Here is a 19,223-nt window from a genome sequence, read left to right on the forward strand (position 1 = left end):
CCCTCTGAGCTCTGCCATTCAGCCAGTTCTCAAGCCACCTCACTGTCCACTCATCCAGCCCACACTTCCTGAGCTTGTCTATGAGGATGTTATGGGAGACAGCATCAAAAGCCTTGCTGAAGTCAAGGTAGAAAACAGCCACTGCTCTCCCCTCATCTACCCAGCCAGTCATTCCATCAGAGAAGGCTACCACATTGGTTAAGCATGATTTCCCCTTGGTGAAGCCATGCTGACTACTCCTGAGCACCTTCTTTTCCTCCACATGCTTAGAGATGGCCTCCAGGATGAGCTGTTCCATCACCTTTCCAGGGATGCAGGTGAGGCTGACTGGCCTGTAGTTTCCCGGGTCCTCCTTCTTGCCCTTTTTGAAGACTGGAGTGACACTGGCTTTCTTCCAATCCTCAGGCACCTCTCCTGTTCTCCATGTCCTTTTAGAGATGATGGAGAGTGGCTTAGCAATAACATCCGCCAGCTCCCTCAGCACTCGTGGGTGCATCCCACTGGGGCCCATGGACTTGTGGGTGTCACGTTCGCCTAAATGATCTCTAACCGGATCCTCCTCAACCAATGGGAAATTCTTCCTTCCTCCAGACTTTCTCCCTGATCTCCAGGGCCTGGGATCCCTGAGGGCTGGCCTTAGCAGTAGAGACTGAAGCAAAGGCGGCATTCAGTAACTCTGCCTTCTCTGTATCCTTCGTCACCAGGGCACCCACCCCATTCAGCAGCGGGCCCACATTCCCCCTACTCTTCCTTTTGCTACTGATGTATTTGAAGAAGCCCTTCTTGTTGTTCTTGACATCCCTAGCCAGATTTAATTCCAAATGGGCCTTAGCCTTCCTCATTGCATCCCTTCATACAGCAACTGCGCACCTATATTCCTCCCAAGTGGCCTGTCCCCCTTTCCGCTTTCTGTAGACTTCCTTCTTCTGGTTGAGTTTTGCCAGGAGCTCCTTGCTCATCCATGCAGGTCTCCTGCCCCCTTTGCTTGACTTTTTGCTCACAGGGATGCACCGTTCTTGAGTTTGGAGGATGTGATCCTTGACTACCAACCAGCTTTCCTGGATCCCTCTTCCTTCTAGGGCCCTATCCCATGGGATTCTTCCAAGCAGTTCCCTGAAGAGGTCAAACTTTGCTCTCCTGAAGTTCAGGATTGCAATCCTGCAGCCTGAATTGCTTCTGAAATTGTATCCAGGAGCAGGATTTCTGGTACTGAAGACTCCTCAAGTCCCTCACCATGGTACACACTACTCCAGTAAAGAACAGTGCACAGAGGAGCCTTACACCTTAGTAGGAGACAGCTCATAGGATAAACCACTGGCAGGTGAAGACAGGAAAATGGGACCCATAAGCCTATATCTTCCCCAGACTGAAGGCAGAGAACACACCTCCCTCTGAAATCTCCTTCTCTTCCCCTAGGCAAGGCTGGGGCAGGGGGAGAGGTGCTGAGACAAGCCACAGCCACCCCTCAGTTGGGGAGAGGGGTGGAAGGGAAGACTGCAGCCTCCACAGGTAAGAGAAGCCAGACAACTCTGAACTCTGGTTTCCCAGCCAGAAAAGCACCCCAGAAGCCCCAGGACAGTCACCACCCTGTCAAGGCCCTGCTGCCACCAAGCTCATCCACACCACAGCAGGAAAAGAAAAAGGGGAAGACAGATGGCCAGGCCAGAACTGAAGCAACAGGCTAGCAAGGCAGGGGAGCTCTGCCACCACAGGCATGCCCTGAAGGAGGCTCACTGAAGGACCAGGCCTGCAGCGACCAGGCCAAGCCCGCGAGACCAACAGCCGACCCAGCCCGAGAACCTCCACGCACGCGCACACACAAAGCCCAACCCACGCGGCGTAAATAGCACCCGGGCTTTTATAGCTCTCCTTCCCGGCAGCCCTCGCGCTGGGGCGTAGCGATTGGTTGCGGCGCGGCCGCGAGAGCGCGCGCGCGCGGGCAGGCAGGCGGGCGGGTACGCGCGCGCGCGCGGGCGGGCCGGCCTGAGGAAGCGTCGCGCAGCGAAGCGCCGCGTCGCGCCGGGCCCGGTGAGCGCGCACGCCCCCGCCCCGCCCGTTTCCGTTCGCCGCTGCTCGAGCTCGGGCCTGTGGAGCAGGAAGCGGCGGGAGAGCGATCCAGTGGAGGCCGCAGGTACCGGGGATGGGGTTCTGTGCCGCTCTGCGGGGCGGCTCGCCGGTTTTCCCCCTTCCCGGCGCGGCCCAGGGCCGCGGTTCCCGGGTGGGGCCCGCTCGCCCCCGCCCGAGGCCCACGCCGCGGGTTCCGGGCGGGGACGGGCGCCCCCGCTCCGCCGGGCTGAGCTTCCCGCCGCCGTGTCCGGGCAGCGTCCCCACACAAAAGGGGAGGGCGTGGGCCGGGACCTGGGCCGCCGACAGGCCGCTCCTCAGGAGTGCCCAAAGTTTCCGGGGTCGGTAACGGGGCCTTGTCTGGGCAGGAGGGCCGAGAGGGAGAGAACGGCCCGTGCTGCTCCACCGGCCCTGCTCGTGAGGGCGGGGGGCGGGGGGGGCCTGCAACTTGGTGGTTGTCGCAGGGCCGTGCTGGCGGAGCGGAGCGGGGCCCCTCGGGAGGGCTTCTCGGGTTGAAACCTCCCCTGAGCCCTTGGCATGGGTCGATGGTGAGCTCCACTCTTCTGCCAGGGTGTTTTGGGCCTCGCTGGTTTGGCAGGGAAAGCCCACTCCTGTCAGCTCCCTCACACACATCTCGGCTGTGGCATTCCCCCCAAGTGTGGGATGTGACACGAGTGGGCCCTGGAATAGTGGGGGTGACTCGACTGACTGTCAGCTTGTTGTGGTGACGTAATTTGGTCATGTTCAAGTCTTGCAGCGCGAGAGCACAAAGTTGGACTCCTTTGGGTAAGTTGGTTTTAAAACCACACCTTAAACTGGATTGAGTGTGCTTCCATGGATTTACTAAAGTATTCCCTGCTCATCCTTCAGGCAGACTCAACACACTTGCTGTGATGAGATGTTTTGACCATTTCATTAGTTTAGGGGCCTCCTAAGTTCTGTTTAGACTGTTTATGCTAATAGCTACAGAAGAATTTGTATTTCATAGTGTGGCTGTAACTTTAAACTGTGTGAAAAGAACTTTTTTTTTTGTAGCAGATCCTGATTTAGTTGAAGAAGGCTGTGAATGCATGCAAACAAGTCTGTAGCAAAGAATTCAGTTTTAATGAAAAATGAACTGTTAGAACTGTGAGGAATGCTATTAGCTTTGTGTGGTATAACAGCCTTACCTTAGACTTAAAATTACACAGCTTAAAATTACATACTTCCTAAATGTTCTTTGTCAGGAAGTCCATTCCTTCAGGGATGAGAGGAGCCTAGAGACTACTTTAGCTGAGTTTAGGTCTTAAAAAAGTTTGTCATTGCAGAGGTTTCTTAAAAGTATTGTTCTGAATCAAACTCTGTCTTAAGAGCTTTGATATTTCTTTAAATCTATTTCTGTGAGGTGTCTGGAATAGGGTTTTGTTTGTTTTTAGTTGCTGCCTCATATCCAGCTTTTGTTTTTCTCCTGGTACAGTTCACCTGTTTGTTGCAAGGAACTCTTCATGTGCAGCAATTCCCACCCACTCTTTCTATACATGTAGGACTTGGGCAAAACCAAATCCTAAAACCTGCATGGGGAATGTTAGGTGTGGTGGTGGTGGTTCCCCCCCACCCCTTCAAAGCTTACACTAGGTAACAACTCTGTCATCCATATAATTTTAAAACAGTGGATTTAAAAAAAAAGGGGGGGGGAGGCAAAATCTTATAAACTTTTTTTTTAATCTTAGAAATCTCAAAAAGTAGTTTTACTTGTTCTAAATGTTATTTGTGATTCAAAGTATTAGATGCTGCAGTATCAAAGGCTTTATTTTTGGAAAAATTTGTCATATTTCTCTGCTGAATAAGATAAAGTCCATCCCTTCCTGAAAAGATTGTTCTTAAAAATATTTACCTTCTGTAGAGGGCTCTTCTGACACATCTCTCTGCCCTCCTCCTGCCCTTTTCTGGCCTTATTCTAGTCTCCAGCCACCCAGCACTAGTATTTCTGTTTCAAATAAGCAGACCAGTTCTTGCTCTGATTTGGACAAGGGTGCATGTTTAAAAAAAGAAAATTTGCCATTAGCCTTATTTCATTTAATTAGTTCACTGGAATGCTTAAAGGTGTATTCAGTAGAAATACTTGACATTGATTAATTCTAATTATTTAATTATATCATTTAACAGTAGAACACTTCTTTTTCTTTTAATAATTTCTCAAGGCATAGATGCACCTTCACACAATGGGTGAAAGAAATTCAGTCAAAAAACTAAGCTAAATAACTCTTGTGTTATCCCTCTTAGTTCACCAAACTCAAGCTCTGGCTGACTGCCATAGCAATTGAGCGCCAGAGGCGGGGAGTTCTCCAAGCCAGGAATTGACAGTAAAAACATCCTAAATGATCTTAACTGCCACCAGGATGTAGGACTAGAGATGGTTCTTCAGATAAGCAAATTCCAAATAGAAACAATCTGATATTTTGGAAGGGGTTGGGAGCATCATCTTCTCTCCTAGTTTTTGTTGGTAACTCTTGCTTTCCCTTCTTCTCACATTTCATCTTTTTAAACTCTCTTTTCTTTTCCTCAACATATTTACATTGTCCCAAACCCTACTGGTTCTTCTTTACACTGTTTCTGTGGTCTGCTCAGGCTCTAAAAGTTTCTTACCTTGACTACTAGCAGTATTTTCCTCGCTGGCCAGTTGTATCTTCCTGTTCTCTTCAGTCTCTCTGCAATATTTTATTCCCTACTACTTTGATCTCATTAAGGTCTTTTGCAAGTCTCCCCTCAAACACTACCTTTTACCTTTATATTAAACTCTAATCTTTCCCATGTGTTATTTCACGTCTATTTGAATTGTCATATTCTCTCTGTTCTCTTAGGACTTGTCTTGAATTGCCATTTAACTAATGTGGAGGAAAAGTTTAATCAGTGAGCTTGAGGAAGTTTGCATGACAGTAAAAGCGAGTTGGCTTCCCCTTTAAATCTTAAATTGATCCATGATGAGTTTGTCTTAGTAAACAAGTAATATTGGTAAAACCCCATAATGTGGAGCAGTGCTGTGTAAAATAAATGCATCTAATAGCTTAACTTCATTCCCAGGGATACAGATATGCAAATATACACACCTTAATGTGGGATGAAAATCCTCTGGTCCTTGCATATTGGTGTGTTTCCTCTTCTGTATCACTGAGCACTGTATAAATAAGTAGGCAGTTAAATAGAAATAAGAATCATTACCTTTGGGATCATATCAAAAAGAAGCATGAATATCCCAAAAGACAGTTTCCAGTATCTGGCAAAATTATAGCATCACTGTTGTAAGCCATTTTACACCACTGCTAAATGTCTGGGTGCCTTCTGACTTTGACATAATCCCTGTTTTCACCTCATTCTGAATTGTGAATAAAAGAAACCAAAAGCATAATTACAATTGCTAGAGTAGCTTTGATCAGTTAATCCTCTCTTCTTTCCTTTTTCTGTCTTTGCTTTTACTTGAAAAGGACATTTGAGACAGTGAACTAAGACAACCATAAAGTAACTTTTCATTAACATATTTGCCATCCACTGTTACATACACACAACAGCCAATCCTTTCAAAGTGAATCATCTAATTATACTAATCAGAACAAGGTTCATTGTCTTTCTCTGACCAGCCTTGATGGACAGGGTTCTTATTAGAAGGGGCACAGAGAGCACCCCTAGGATACCTGGCATCTGTAAATAAAACTGAATACCCACAACAAATATGAGGTTGGTCTTTCCCCAAGCTCTGACACAAGTGGTGTTTAGGGCTTTTTTGTTTTTCTGCCCCCCCCCCCTTTTTTTTTAATCAGAAACTGACAGGACTGAATTAGATACATTCAGTCTCCTTGCTCAATAAATTAGCAGTGCCTTGCAATAATAAATAGTTCTCTTTTGCTTGACAGAGTATAACTGACTGATTGAACTGTCACAATTTGGAGCAGATCTCTAATGTGTATGTTTACAAACAAAATAATTCTTCCTCTTAACAATTTTAAGGAAGGCTGTCTTTGCGTGTATCAGTGGTTTGAGAGAATGTACAGATCTCCCAAGCACCAAGCATTCTTTGCGTTCTTTGCTAAGATTTCGTTTTTCTTATATTTTACACTTGAAGACTCTTGGTCTTCACTGTCTATCTGCTGTGTTGAAATTGTGGTAGGTGACAATGCCAAAATACTGAGAAAGCTGTTTTACAGGAGGATCTCGGCTTGGTACTGACAAAGTGAATTGCTCATTTTTGAACCTCAGTTCAAAAGCTGTTTGGAAAGGCTGGGTTCCATGTAAACCACGGCAGAATTAAGCTTCTACGCTTGAAATTGAAAATGTTTTGGGGAAGATTTTAGATTATAATATGGAATGTTGACAGGTGAGAATGAGAATGCAGTTTGGGATAAAGAGACTATTAGAAATAAGAATAAGCCTTGAGAAAGTTCAAGTCATGAAGTTGACCAGGAAAATAAATAAGAATGTGAACTCTGGCAAGTCAAATGAAAAATATGAGGACCTGCCAAAAAGACTTGAGCAACATCATGCTAATGGCATAAATGATAAATTCTTTTATAAGCACATCAGAAGAAAGTAAGTTGCTAGAGTCTGGAGGGCCAATAGATGGTGAAGATGTGAAAGAAATATGTGATCATGAAGCCATCGGAAGAAAGTTAAATGACTTATTTGCATTCCTGTTTACTGTACTGGAGCTCATTGAGGTTCCTATGCCAGAAACACTTTTTTATGAGGAACAGGGCTCATTGGGAGATCTGTGTCTTCTTGAAGTGTCAGCAAAGAGCATTTTAGAGCAAAATGATAAATAGTTACAAAATGCCAAGACCAGATGGTACTTACCCAAGGGTTCCAAAGGAACTCAGGGATGAAATGACTGAATTATTAATTATGCTATGTAACTTCTCACTTAATACCTTGAAACCAGAGAGAGAGAGAGAAGATGGCTTTCATGGTAGCAGTTCTTAAAAATAGTTTAGCAGGGTATGACAGAGTTCAATGTCTGTTTAAAAAAAAAAAAAATCAGTAAACATATGGACTAATAACTCATAGTGGGAGAGTAAATGTGACTTTTGAAGAGAAAATAGTGCTACTTAAATCAATGGGAGTTCTTGAATGACTCAGCAAGCATGGACAGGGGAAGTTTGATAAGAGGGAAGAAAAGGCATCTGTGTTGTGTCTGTACTGTTCAACATACTCATAAATGATCTGGTGAGATATGAAGGTGAGAAAGGTTTTGAGTAGTGAATGAAGCTGACGGAACTAAAGCTGACTAGGAAGAATTGCAGCTAGATGCTGTGATACTGAGTTTAAAGGCAGTAGAATGTCAAATGAAATTCATTTCAGACAAATCCAAAGTCTGGAAAATTTTCTTAATTTGCGTGTACATCAATGGGGTGAAACTTAACTATTGCCACTTAGAAGGAAGCTCTTGTGTTAATTCTGTGAAAATGTAAGTTTAATGCTCAGGAGCGATCAAATAAGCTAGGGATTTTGGGGAAGGGATTAAAGAAGAGAACAGAGGATATCATTATGACTCTCAGTCCATGCCACACTGATGTCCTGAGCACTGTTTCTGAGCTGAAAGAAAATGGACCATAGGATACAGCACAATTGGAATAACAAAGAAAAGGATGACAAGGATGATCAGGGATAAGGAATGGATTCCATACAAGGAATGCTTAAAAAGATTTGAATTCTTCATCTTGGGAAAGACATGACTGAGGACAGAGAAAAGAGAAATCTATAAGATAATCAGTTGCCTAGAAAAACAATTCAGAACGATCAGTCAGTCTCTTCTAGCTCAAAACTGATGGTGCCTCTCCCACAGCCTGTGATGAGACCACAGAATTCATTGCCACAAAATGCTTTGAATGACAGCTTGCATAGGTTCAAAATCAAGCAGAAAAAATCTCGGAAGAAAATTCTACCAAATGTATTGTTGAGCACAAAGATTAAAAATCAAATAAACGAAACAGAAAAAAACTAAGAATACCCAAGCTGCAAGTTGCTGGAAACTGGGAAGATATACTCGTGGAAATACTGCTGTATTCACCTGGTCTTTTACTCTTTCCTAGTCATCTGCTAGTACTGGGCTAGATTGGCCTTTGTTTTGAACCAGTACAATCTTACCAGTTCTCTCATGTTGGGAGAAGAGGAGGAAGACAGGTGAGGGTGTCACCCTTAAGTTAGGGATGCAAAAAGACGGTTGTCTCGAAGAGTTAAGAGTTACTTTTAATAGTTTCTTTTGTCTGTATGTGTCTTTCTGCTGCCAGCTACAGGGCAGTGGGGGGTGCCTAAAGAAACCAAGATCTCACCCAAGCAGGACCTGCTTTATTTAGCTTGTAGGCGCTCCACTTCCTGTTTTACATACAAGAGGTGTCTGGAGAGAGCGAATACCAAGGGGGGAAAAAAAAAACCTACCACAAAGTGCAAAGCATTTTGCAAATCACACAAGTTAGTGAATATCCACAGATCTATCATAATTACCTCAATATTAAGTTCTAATCTCATTTTGCTTACAGTAATCTTCGGACTTGTTATTGTGTAAGAGAAATGCTGTCATAAATCATCCTAGCTACAGATAACACAAAACTATTCAGTTGGGGCAAGGTAACAAGAAAGCTAAACTGGATAGAGTAGAAAGACAGCAATGGCAGCAACAGATCCTGGGGGGAAAAAAAAACACTGCTTTCTGCCCTAGTAGCCTGAGCTTTACCTTCAGCCTGGGAAAGTGGAGGGAGTGTGTTTTCATGAACCCATCGTGTGAGAGGAAGATAGGGGAGAAATGCTGGAATTAGTATTCTTCCCTATGTTCTGAAATGATGTTAATTTATTAACTATATAGAAACAGGAAGGTGAAGAGCATAGTGGTTAACTTTGCAGATAGTTGAGAACAAAAAAAACTTGCAGTAGTCCAGAAACACCTGACTAAATTTCGTTTTTGCAAAACAGGGTGCACAGTGACAGTGTTAAGACGGAAAGCTCTGCTTGCCTATATTGCAGTTTTAGTTTTTAACAATTGGTTTGGCTTTAACAGGCTTAAAGAAAGACGCTTCGCTTTTGTGATATTTTTTCCCCTAGCAAGTGTTGAAAAAGAATTAAATAACCTGACTTGGAAAGGAAATGAAAGCATCTGTTTTGTTTGCATTTAAAAAACAATGCAAGAAAGCTGTACAGATTAAATTAAAAAAAAATAGAAACAAAGTAGAAAATATAAAACAAGCTGAAAAACATGAAAAATATGGGACTGGGGAAAGGGGAGCCTGGAAGAAGCCTATGACTAAGAAATTATGGATCTAAAGTTTAAGCGACTTAGAAACAGTAAAGCCTTGCTATATGCCATTGCTAGAAGGACTGCCTTCCTTTACTTTGAGTCTGTCTCGTTTGATGTGCCCTTGTCCTTGATTTAGAAGACTGTGAGTATTCAAAGCCTGGCTCCTCTCACCACTGCTTATGATCTTAAAGAGAAATGTCTGTCATTCTCTTCCTCAGTTCCTTGTCTTTTCCAGATTGTCCCTTTTCCAGTCCTGTCTTAGTTGTTCTTCATATGAAACCTGTTCTATACTTTAATCATCCGTGTTGCCTTTCTCTGAATTTTTTCCAGTTCCTTTGCACTTTTTTGACGTGGGGAGGATCGGAACCACACACATGCTTGCAGGTTTATACGTTAGCTTAATGATTCTGTTTTGTTCACTCCTTTTTTTTTTTTTTCTTTTCCCTCTTTGGAGTGTTGAGCTGGTATTTTAAAGAACCTAACTGTATAACCACAGGATATTGCTTGTGAATAGCAATGGTCAGTTCAGAATCTGTCATTTCATATAGGAAGTTGGAACCGTTTTTACTCTGTTTATCACTTTGCATCTATCTACTTCAGATTTCATCTGGCATTTTATTACTCAGTCACTGAGTCTCTTAAGGTCCTTCTGCAATTTGTCACAGTTAGCCCTTGCCCTTATTACCTCAACATCTTGGCATCAGTAAATTTTGTTGTCTTGCTATTTTTACTCCATTTTTCAGGTCATTTAGGAATGTTGAGCTGTACAGGTTCAAACAGACCTCCACTCATGATGTTCTCATAGTAACAGAGCTAAGTATTTCTTTCTCTCCAGTTTCTTATCTTTTTTCCCATTTATTTATTCATACACAGACAACTTCCCTATAATCAGGTATCTTCATAATCACTTTATATATATATATATATATATATATATATATATATATAAATAAAAAAATTTGAATAGCATTACACACTTAAGCTAACCAGACTGGGTAATTTACACCTATGTTTTGCTGTATCTCAATCATGAAGTTCTCTGGCCTTTTAGTTGGGGAGGGGGGTTGTTATATAGATTTCCACCCCCACACACACCCCAGAAAGCTCTTTAAACACTGCAACAGTTTAAGGAGTTTGAAAGAATGCTAATATGCAGTAATAATAAAGAGAATTAGGACAACCTTAACAATTATAACCCCATCAGACTAAGGCATCAATCCCAGGTACAATAATGAAATAACTAACAAAGCATTTGGGAAAGAATTAAGTTAAAGCAATGTCGGTCAGCCTGGGCTGGGGGAAATAAAAACAATTAGTGGTAATTGTTTCAGTTTGGTTCTTAAGTACAGGTGTTCATCTTAGCCTTCGGTTAGCACTTGACAGTAATTGTACATCATTTTCAGTAAGAAACTAAACTAGTATAAAATCAATATGGTTCATATTAAATTTAATAGAAAGAAGACAGTTGACAAACTTTAAAATGCAAGTGGAGACTAGTGAATCTGTGTCTAGTGAGATGATGAAGTTAGCTCTTGGGCTGTACTTCTTCCTGATGACCTGGAAAAAACCACTAATACCAGTGTGAAGAAATTTAGAGGATGAAAATTAAGGAAGTGACAAATAAAGCCGTATTACTAATGCAGAAAATATAATTAACCATTGGAACAAGAAGCAGGGTGGTGGATTCTCCATTATGGACTATTTTTAAATCAAAATTGAATATTGTTTCCTGGATAGTTAATTCAAGAATTGAAACATGTAATGGGGGATGACCAAGCTGCAGCTTGTTTGCACTTGAAATGCAGCTCAGGGTGTGGTTCTCTGATACAGTGCAAATGGCTATCACAGTGCACCTTTGTCAAAACGGGAGTCTCTCTTGGTTTCAACTCCTGATGTCTGTGTTGCAGCAGTGCTGGTACATTTGGGGCTGTGGTGGATGATGTGGTATAGGGAAGTACCCAGTGCTGCACTGCCGGCCTTCCGAGAACCATCCTGGCTGAAACACTCCACTTTGACACCTCTACTGCTTTGTGACTCCTTACATTAGGAGCAGCTGGTTGATAGATCAGCTAGTCATCTTGGTTTACACTCTGCTATCAAAGATGTAAAGGCATAACAAATAATGGTTAAGCTATGATGCAGCAGTCTGGAAGGCTTATAACGTGAGTGGCAGGAAGAGGGTGAGTGGGATGTAGTGTTCACTCTCTTTCCATTCAGGAGTTTGGAGACAGCAAAAGAAACTAATAGGGACAATTTTGAATTTGAAGGAAGTGGCTTTTCACACAATGTGTAATTAAGCTGTGGGAACTCCCTCCAACAGGATGTTGTGAATGCTGAAAGTTTACATGGGTTCAAAGGGAGTGTGGACAAGCTCATAGGAGAGAGATCTGTTTGAGGTTACCAAATTCATGGAAACCACATCTGACCCAAGAAGCTCCTGAGCTGAAAATGATTTGAGGCTGGAGAGCACACAGGGGAAGCTTCACATGCCTTTTTCCTCTTCTGCTTCTCCATAGGTATCCACTTCTAAGCTATTTAGAAGGATTTAGATAGACCTCAGGCTCAAGCTAACGTACCCATTTTTATGTATGTGAAATCCTACAGCAAAGGAGAATCTGTGAGTTTACAGATATGGAAAATATAAGTTTAGCTGCAGGGACAAGTGAGTCCCCGATCAGTGTCAATGCTGGAGCTGCTTGCAGGATTTTGTGCTGGGGTGTAGAGAGTTGCACAGCTCATGGACTGGACACTTTAACAAAAGACAGGTTGTGTGTTTCTGAGAGTGGTTGATTGTGCTAAGGCACAGTTCCCGTAAAGCACCAACAGGTGGACTGTTTAGTGAAGAAGAGCAAAGAAAAATGTCATGTTCTTTCCTGCAATGGTTAGAAATCAAGAAAATTTATCAGAATCAAAAGCAACTCTCTTCTCTAGGAGCCAGAAGAATTGCAGGTTATCATACAAGTTTTACTCTGAAGAGGAAAATAAGGGCAAAGGCTGTAATTTAGTATAGTGAATCCAGCTTTGGAACTTCTCCTGATCTCTCAGATCAGAAGTACTATGTCCATATGATACACAACACTGATCTGGTAAGTCTGAAAAAAAAAATGTGCGCTGGCAGGCTTTATGCTGGATGAGCTATTTCCTGTCCTACCGCAGCCATGTTTAGCAGCAATGCATTGTATGCCCATCCCTAAAACACACCAAATTTGTACTTTTGGGTAACCCACTCTGTCTATAATCCATTAATCATTAAGGATTCACCAGAACTGGCACTGAATCAATGTTGTTAAGACCTAATGGAGCTAGCTTATGCTGCTCCCAGTTTTGGTGATATGGTACAAAAAGGCTTGAGCTGATTATTTGCAGAGTCAGCTGAGATCCAGTGAGGTATATTAGCCGGGGTTATAACACAGCTATAGTGCTCCCACTTTCAAGCTGGCCCTGGAAATGGTACAGCTATGTTTGCAAAGCACTTTTTTCAAACTAGTAGAACTTGCCAGACTTGAGTATGGTTAATGCACAATCTGGATAAACTGCTAGCAGAAAGTTGAATGTCCTACTTGACCTGTCCAAGGACCTTTGTAAAGGATTTGTTTGGTATGTTAGTCCCATTGGATACTACACTCTCCAGTCTGTGTCATTTTTTCAGTCGTACTTCAGTCTTACAACAGGAAATTTCTATTTCACTGTGGTTTTCATTTAATATGTAACTTTCGGCAGCCTGCCCTGTGCTTTACTAGCTTCAGAATTCTTTTCTTCAGGTGTTAAAATTCAAGTGTAACCTCAAATAAAAATAAAATAAAAAACCTTACCAACTGCTACCATGTAGCAAAGTAGTTAGAAATAGTTCTATTCTGCAGTACTGTCAAACAGGCTGCTTTTATGTGCTTGATGCTGTAAAGAATATAAATATGGTTGTTTCCCAAAGACCATGTTATAAACACATTATTTAATGTGGCTTATATCAGTTTATGAATGAAAGTGTCCACAAGCAAATTTGCACTGAATCAAGCAAAATAAAATGATTGAAATAAGCTGTATTGACTATCATCTTTATAGCAGCAACTGCATTCACATTTTTACTGATTGTATACCAATAGCTTATAATTTAACTATGTACCTACCCCAGTAATATTTGATTTCAAGTGTTGAAATGTATGGTATGTGGTACCAAACTATGGAAGTTAAATGTTGACACTGTGGTATCATAATAATAGTCCTGTGCTGCTTTGTCCTACCATGCGGGCTCCAGCTCAACCTTACTATGCCTGTGCCCCTAGGCTTCCCTTCCAAAGCTGCAGTGCTGCTAGGTGCCTGACCTTAGCAGCTAGCACTATCATGATATTTCTTTTGTATCGGTATTGCAAAAGATTCAAATAGCACTACCCATCACTGATCCAAGCCTTAAAACATCGCTGTGTGCTATCTTAGGCAGATTGAGTTTTGACCTACAACAAAGACTTTTGTTCTTTATTTTAGGAAGAGCAAGATTTTTATTTTTTTAATTTAATGGCAGATATTGTTTCAGTTCCTGATAAATAACATGTTAAAGCCTGGTTCTGTTTAAAATTTTTACAGACTGTTCAAGAAAAAACTATTAACCTCCAAAGATATAAAACTTCACCTCACTATCTACAATTTTGGACTTGGAAATGGAGATAACCTGTCCTAAAGGGAGGGTATAGAGAGGATGGAGCCAGGATGTGCACAAGAGGCCATGGAGATAATTTGGAATCCAGGAAATTTCAGTCCGATATAAGGAAAAAGTTTTTCACCATCCTTAGAGACATTCAGAACTTGACTGGAGCACTTTTCATCACTGGCATGTGTTCTACGCACATGCACAGTAGATCCCAGTATGATTAATCTAAGCATGGCTTTACTTTAAGTGCAGTAGTATGGGTGAGTGTTATTCTGGATGTCTTAGGAAATAAGACAATAAATAAATGGTCGTTTGCAACATGTTTTGGTGTACATAGTTCTTCCAGGATTTTTTAGAAATCCTGTAGCAGAAGCAGGGATTGAACCCAACTACTTGGTGCGTTTGAATCACAAACTTCTCTTGTTCTTATTGCAATCCTGCAGCTGTTTGCTATGCATTTTCCAACTTCTGTAAGAGGTGAATTGAGGTCATAAAGTTCCCTTTACTTTGTAAGTCTTGCTACTTAGAAGCATAGTCCATCCTTTACGAGGTAGGGGTTGTGTGAACAAAGTCTGATAGCACAGGTAGACTGTATATATGCGTGTATGCTCAAAGGAGATGACTTAAGCTAGCACCAACAGCATTTCAACAGCAAACTCTGCAATGTTTGTAACATTTATTTATACATACATGGATTAATGAAAAGTATAATAGAGAAAAAATTGCAAAGTCTGTAATCATTGCCATTTTCAATGGGGACTTAAAAGGAGGAAATGTTGAGATGCTTGCCTCCTGTTAGCAACTAAACAGTTATGAGATGTGGGAAACTTGGATTCTGCTTTAGAGGAAGGTGAATTTGAGTAATTAAATCTTGCCATCTTCCTCTAGCCTGTTTGCCTTCCTTCTCCCCATTCTCTGCTCATGCTCTTTATACCATTTCCCCACCCAAATACTCCTTATTTGATCTCAGTCTCTTCACTGTCTGTGTACAGCTGTCCTAAAAGCAGACCTATTTGTTTTGGGCTGATCTGCTTTCTGTTCCAAACTGCTTTGAGATTTAGCTAGTTCTAATGCCTGACATTGCTGAACAGCCAGGAGAAACCTGCTTATTCATGTCCTCTTCACCTATGGAGCCTTTGGGGAAGGCTGTTTCCCCTTCTCCCTCGTATGTGAATAAATGTGGGTGTATTTTAACAGAAACTTTAGAAGGTCCTAGCACAGAGGCAGTTCTCCTCCGTGGTAGGTAGTGAGCAGGGCCTGGGTGGTGGGGGACACATGCTAGGGAGTGTCTTGTGGTCTCTCAGCCTTGCTCTTGTTCTTCCTGCTGGCCCAGGACAGAGCTGACTGAATAAATGGTGAAATGAAGCAAGTGAGAAGGGTGCTAGGCCATAATTTGCTTGGTAGCAAACCCTTTCAGTTCTTGGTATGGAGGAGTCAGCAGCAATACCGATTCTACAAGATTTCAAAACTCTCACTTCCCAGCACTTTGATTTTAAGGACTTAAATTCTTTCCCACTCAATTTTTTTTTTTTAATGGATGTTTCCCTCCAACCCTCAGTAACATCATTAATGGTATTGTTGAACTGTTTCTGTTGAGTTCTTCTGAACATATACAGTAATAGATAGTGGTTTTTGACAAAATTGTACCTATATATAGGATTTGCATGTGTGGTATAGCAGGCAATATTAAGTTGGTAGTGGTTAATTGGCAATGGAAATTAAATCCAGTAGGGCTGCCTGCATGATGGTGAAGGCCTATTCCTTCCACCTTACTCTCTCCAGGATGAGATTCAGTGCTAGCCAGACAAATCTGGCATGTTTGTTACTAGCTTATCCAACTTTAAAATATCAACAGTGTGTCTGAAAAATCCTCACCCATGATGTGTGGCCTTGGAATTTGCAGGAGAGGAGGCACTGGAAATGTTGTTCCTCAGGAAAATACACAGCATGCTGAACAGAAAAAGTAAATTCTGTTGCAGTAAATGATGATACTTTGGGGGAAAGTGTATTTTAAAGGTGGAAAAAATATTTTCCCACCTACCATTCTTCTGGGATATTCATTAGATTCCCTTAACAAGTAGGGCTTTATGCTGCATGGAATGCCCTTGGAATGTCACTGCACTTAGAAAAAGCAGCCTGGTGTAACAAGGATACTGGTGTGGCAACTCTCAGCAAACAGGAGCTCCTTGTGTTGTAACCTCCTGTGATGTTAGTGGGATTGAGTAAACTATGTCTAAAGCTCTTGTAATACCTATGAAAGGCACTGGCCTAAGTTGAGGAAATGTCATAATTGAATCTCTTCCATTCAAATGAGTCATTTGAGTCATGTTGTGAGAGTTTCCACTTTGGATCTAGCAGACTAGCTGGTTTTAAGAATCCCATAAATGCAGAGGTGAGAGGAGTGGTTCATTTAAGAGTAGAAAAAATTGTAGGTCTGTCGTCTTGCTGCAGAAGAATGTATAGATTCCACTGGAGATCACTGCAGTCATTCATGCAGTCACACTAATTGGGGTAGAATATTTTTGCTGAATGTTTTGCACACATTTTCAGTGATGTTGCTCCAGCAGCTTTCTGGATTTATTGCTCTATCCCTGCTCTGTGCGCTGTGTAAAACGATGATTGCATGATACTTGTGTTCAGCTACCATGAGGTTTTGGTAGCTTGGACTTGGTCTATCTGTAGCATCCTCATAACTACTTCAGATACTGTCTTTTACCTCTGTGCATATAAAGACGTACTGGTGACAGGCTGTACTGCCACAAATACTGATTTGCATGCAACTTAAGTACTGGAAATTTAATTTTACTTTTTAGACTAGCAAAGTACTTTTTGACTCTTGTCAGAACATACTGCTCATACAAATTTGATGCATTTCCGGGTTTCAGAATACTTGGTTTTCTTAAGTCAAAATGCAACTAAAACCCAACTGTCATGAACACTGTTAGTGTTGTCCTTGTGATATGCACCACTAAGAAGTAGCCACATTCTAAGCAACCAACTTTTTGTCTCAGTTATGTTATGCTGATGTTGTTCCTCTGAGTGATTGCCAGAGTTGACAATAACTGGAATGCATTTATTTTAAATAAAAATAATTAGTTAAAAGATGCTAATCTCTGCACTGAATCCTCCAAAATAGGAAATGATTACTGTAAATAGGCTAAGGCAAATAAGCAATGAAGCAGGAAATAGCTTTCTTAATTTTCCACGGATTGTTCTGCGAGCTGCTGTTGCCATGACTAGATATCTGGTAAAATTTGAAGGAATGTCTCAGGAAATCAACAAGCATCAAATTGTATAGAACAAATATGGGGTCTCTTTGGACATGTAGCACTTAAACAATTTCCATACACATGGAGAACTTTGTAGATAACATCTGCATAGGAAGAAAGGTGGGTGCAGGCTCAACAGCAGCTTTCTATCTTTGGGCATTCACATTTTGAATAAAGTGAAGTATATTGGTCTGGCAGCAAGTAAGGTTTTGACTTCACCAGCAGAGAAGAAAGATGAGGTGTCACGAAGCTGCAAGATTCATAACCGCTAGAGGCAGGAGGAAATAAAAGGCTGTAATATTCAGTGACTTCCTGGTACAGCTGATAAAGGGTTGTATCTGGTAATAAGACCTGACATCCTAGGACATATGCATCTACCCCCCAGTCCCCATCTGAGTTCTTTCTGAAAAGATTCATACGCTAACTAGCCACAGCCTGTGCTGCTTGTCCATATGAACACTTGTGATAATGCCAGGAATGAGACTAAGCAAATCAAAAGCAACTCCTAGGGCTTTGGAAGGGGGTGAAAGCTTTTAAGATAATATAAGTGACGATATTTGCATCCTTAATAAAATTTTATATAACACATTTGTTGAAAGGACATGATGTAGAGGCATCTGCTGAAAGGCAATACTAAAGGAAAAAAGATGGGCATGTCATGGGCCACCAAGATAAGATGGATGAGGGTCTTTGTGAGCACTTGGCAGGATATTCTAGAAGATGATAAGGGGATTTTAGTTATCCCATTGTTTGATGGAATAGATGTGCAGCAGGATGGACAGTTCAGAAGGTTTAAGAGATGTGTTGGTGATAGTTCTGCACATATAAGATTGTGAACAGGGGAGGTTCCTGCACGGTTGATTCTAAGCAATAGGAAGGAAGTGGTTGAGAATATCCTACTGAAAGGCAGTTTGTTTGAAAGAGTGGTCTTCACCATCAGGTCAACAGATTTCAGGGAAGATTTAGGCAGGGAAAGCTTTGTGGTAGACCTCTCAGAGGAAAAAGATCGTGAGGAGATGTAATATACCTGAAAGAAAAAATACTATTTTCAAGCTGTTTTGTAGGGAAGGATGTATAAAAAGCACTACATCAAATCATAATTTTTTACTGAATTGAAGTTTTCTCCTTGACCTTAGGCATGAGCATGTAGAGATAAAATCCAGAAGGCCAAAGTATAAAATGAGGCTCGACTGGTAAGGAACATTACAAAAAAGTCTAGAACTGCATATGTTTTTAGAGGAAGATAAATGCAGAGTTAATCTGATATTCTATAGAGAAAGAAAACTATCTGTAGGTGATGCCAAAAGGTCAACTACCACAGGTACTGTAACAGATAATGCAAATGATAAAGGGATAAGGCCTCAGCTATTAGTACAGAAGAGAGAAATAAAGAGAAACTGAAGAAAGAATGGTTATTCTGTTCCATCTTCCACCTGCTTTTTCTCCAGCATGGTTTCATCAATGGCTTAGGTAATGATACAAGGATCGTGGTTATTAACTTGCTTCTGAGGGGCTACAATTAAGCTCAAGGGCAGAAGTAGAATTGGGGATAAAATAAAACACTAATCACAAAGGATAAACAAATGCATAACAATGGAATATTCAGCTGTGTAAATAGAGAGCAACTGATTACGTATAAGCTCTAATGAAAAAGATCTGGGAGTTATCATGAATTACAGGCTGAACACATGTCAACAATATTGTCTTCTGGAGGAAAATACACACTTCTCCAATATCATGTTTAAACAATAGTATATCTTGGAAAACCAATAAAGTAATCTTTCAACTCTTCTCAGTGTTGGTAAGGCACCACATGCAACAGTGGATCCAGTTTTTGGGCTCCACGTTTTGGTAAATGTGCAGTAGTTGGACCATGCCCAGAAGGGAGCAACAGGAAAGTCTAGAGAATATGATTTACAATGAAAGCTTGAATAAATTGGAATTGTTTTGCCTGAAGAGAACACTAAATGAAGGTATATATCCTCAGATA

At 41.5% G+C, this 19,223-nt stretch overlaps 1 protein-coding gene across 1 annotated transcript in view; it reads left to right on the top strand.

The window, feature by feature from the left end:
- The first annotated feature begins 1,961 nt into the window (after positions 1-1,961).
- RHOA (ras homolog family member A) overlaps positions 1,962-19,223 on the top strand; it is a 28,611-nt gene continuing 11,349 nt past the window's right edge. The window contains exon 1 of the mRNA XM_067303689.1: positions 1,962-2,131. The gene's annotated coding sequence lies outside the window, so the exon portion shown is untranslated. The remainder of the gene's footprint in view (positions 2,132-19,223) is intronic.

Source organism: Apteryx mantelli, chromosome 12, assembly GCF_036417845.1.
Source record: "Apteryx mantelli isolate bAptMan1 chromosome 12, bAptMan1.hap1, whole genome shotgun sequence".
NCBI classification, from domain to species: Eukaryota; Metazoa; Chordata; class Aves; order Apterygiformes; family Apterygidae; genus Apteryx; species Apteryx mantelli.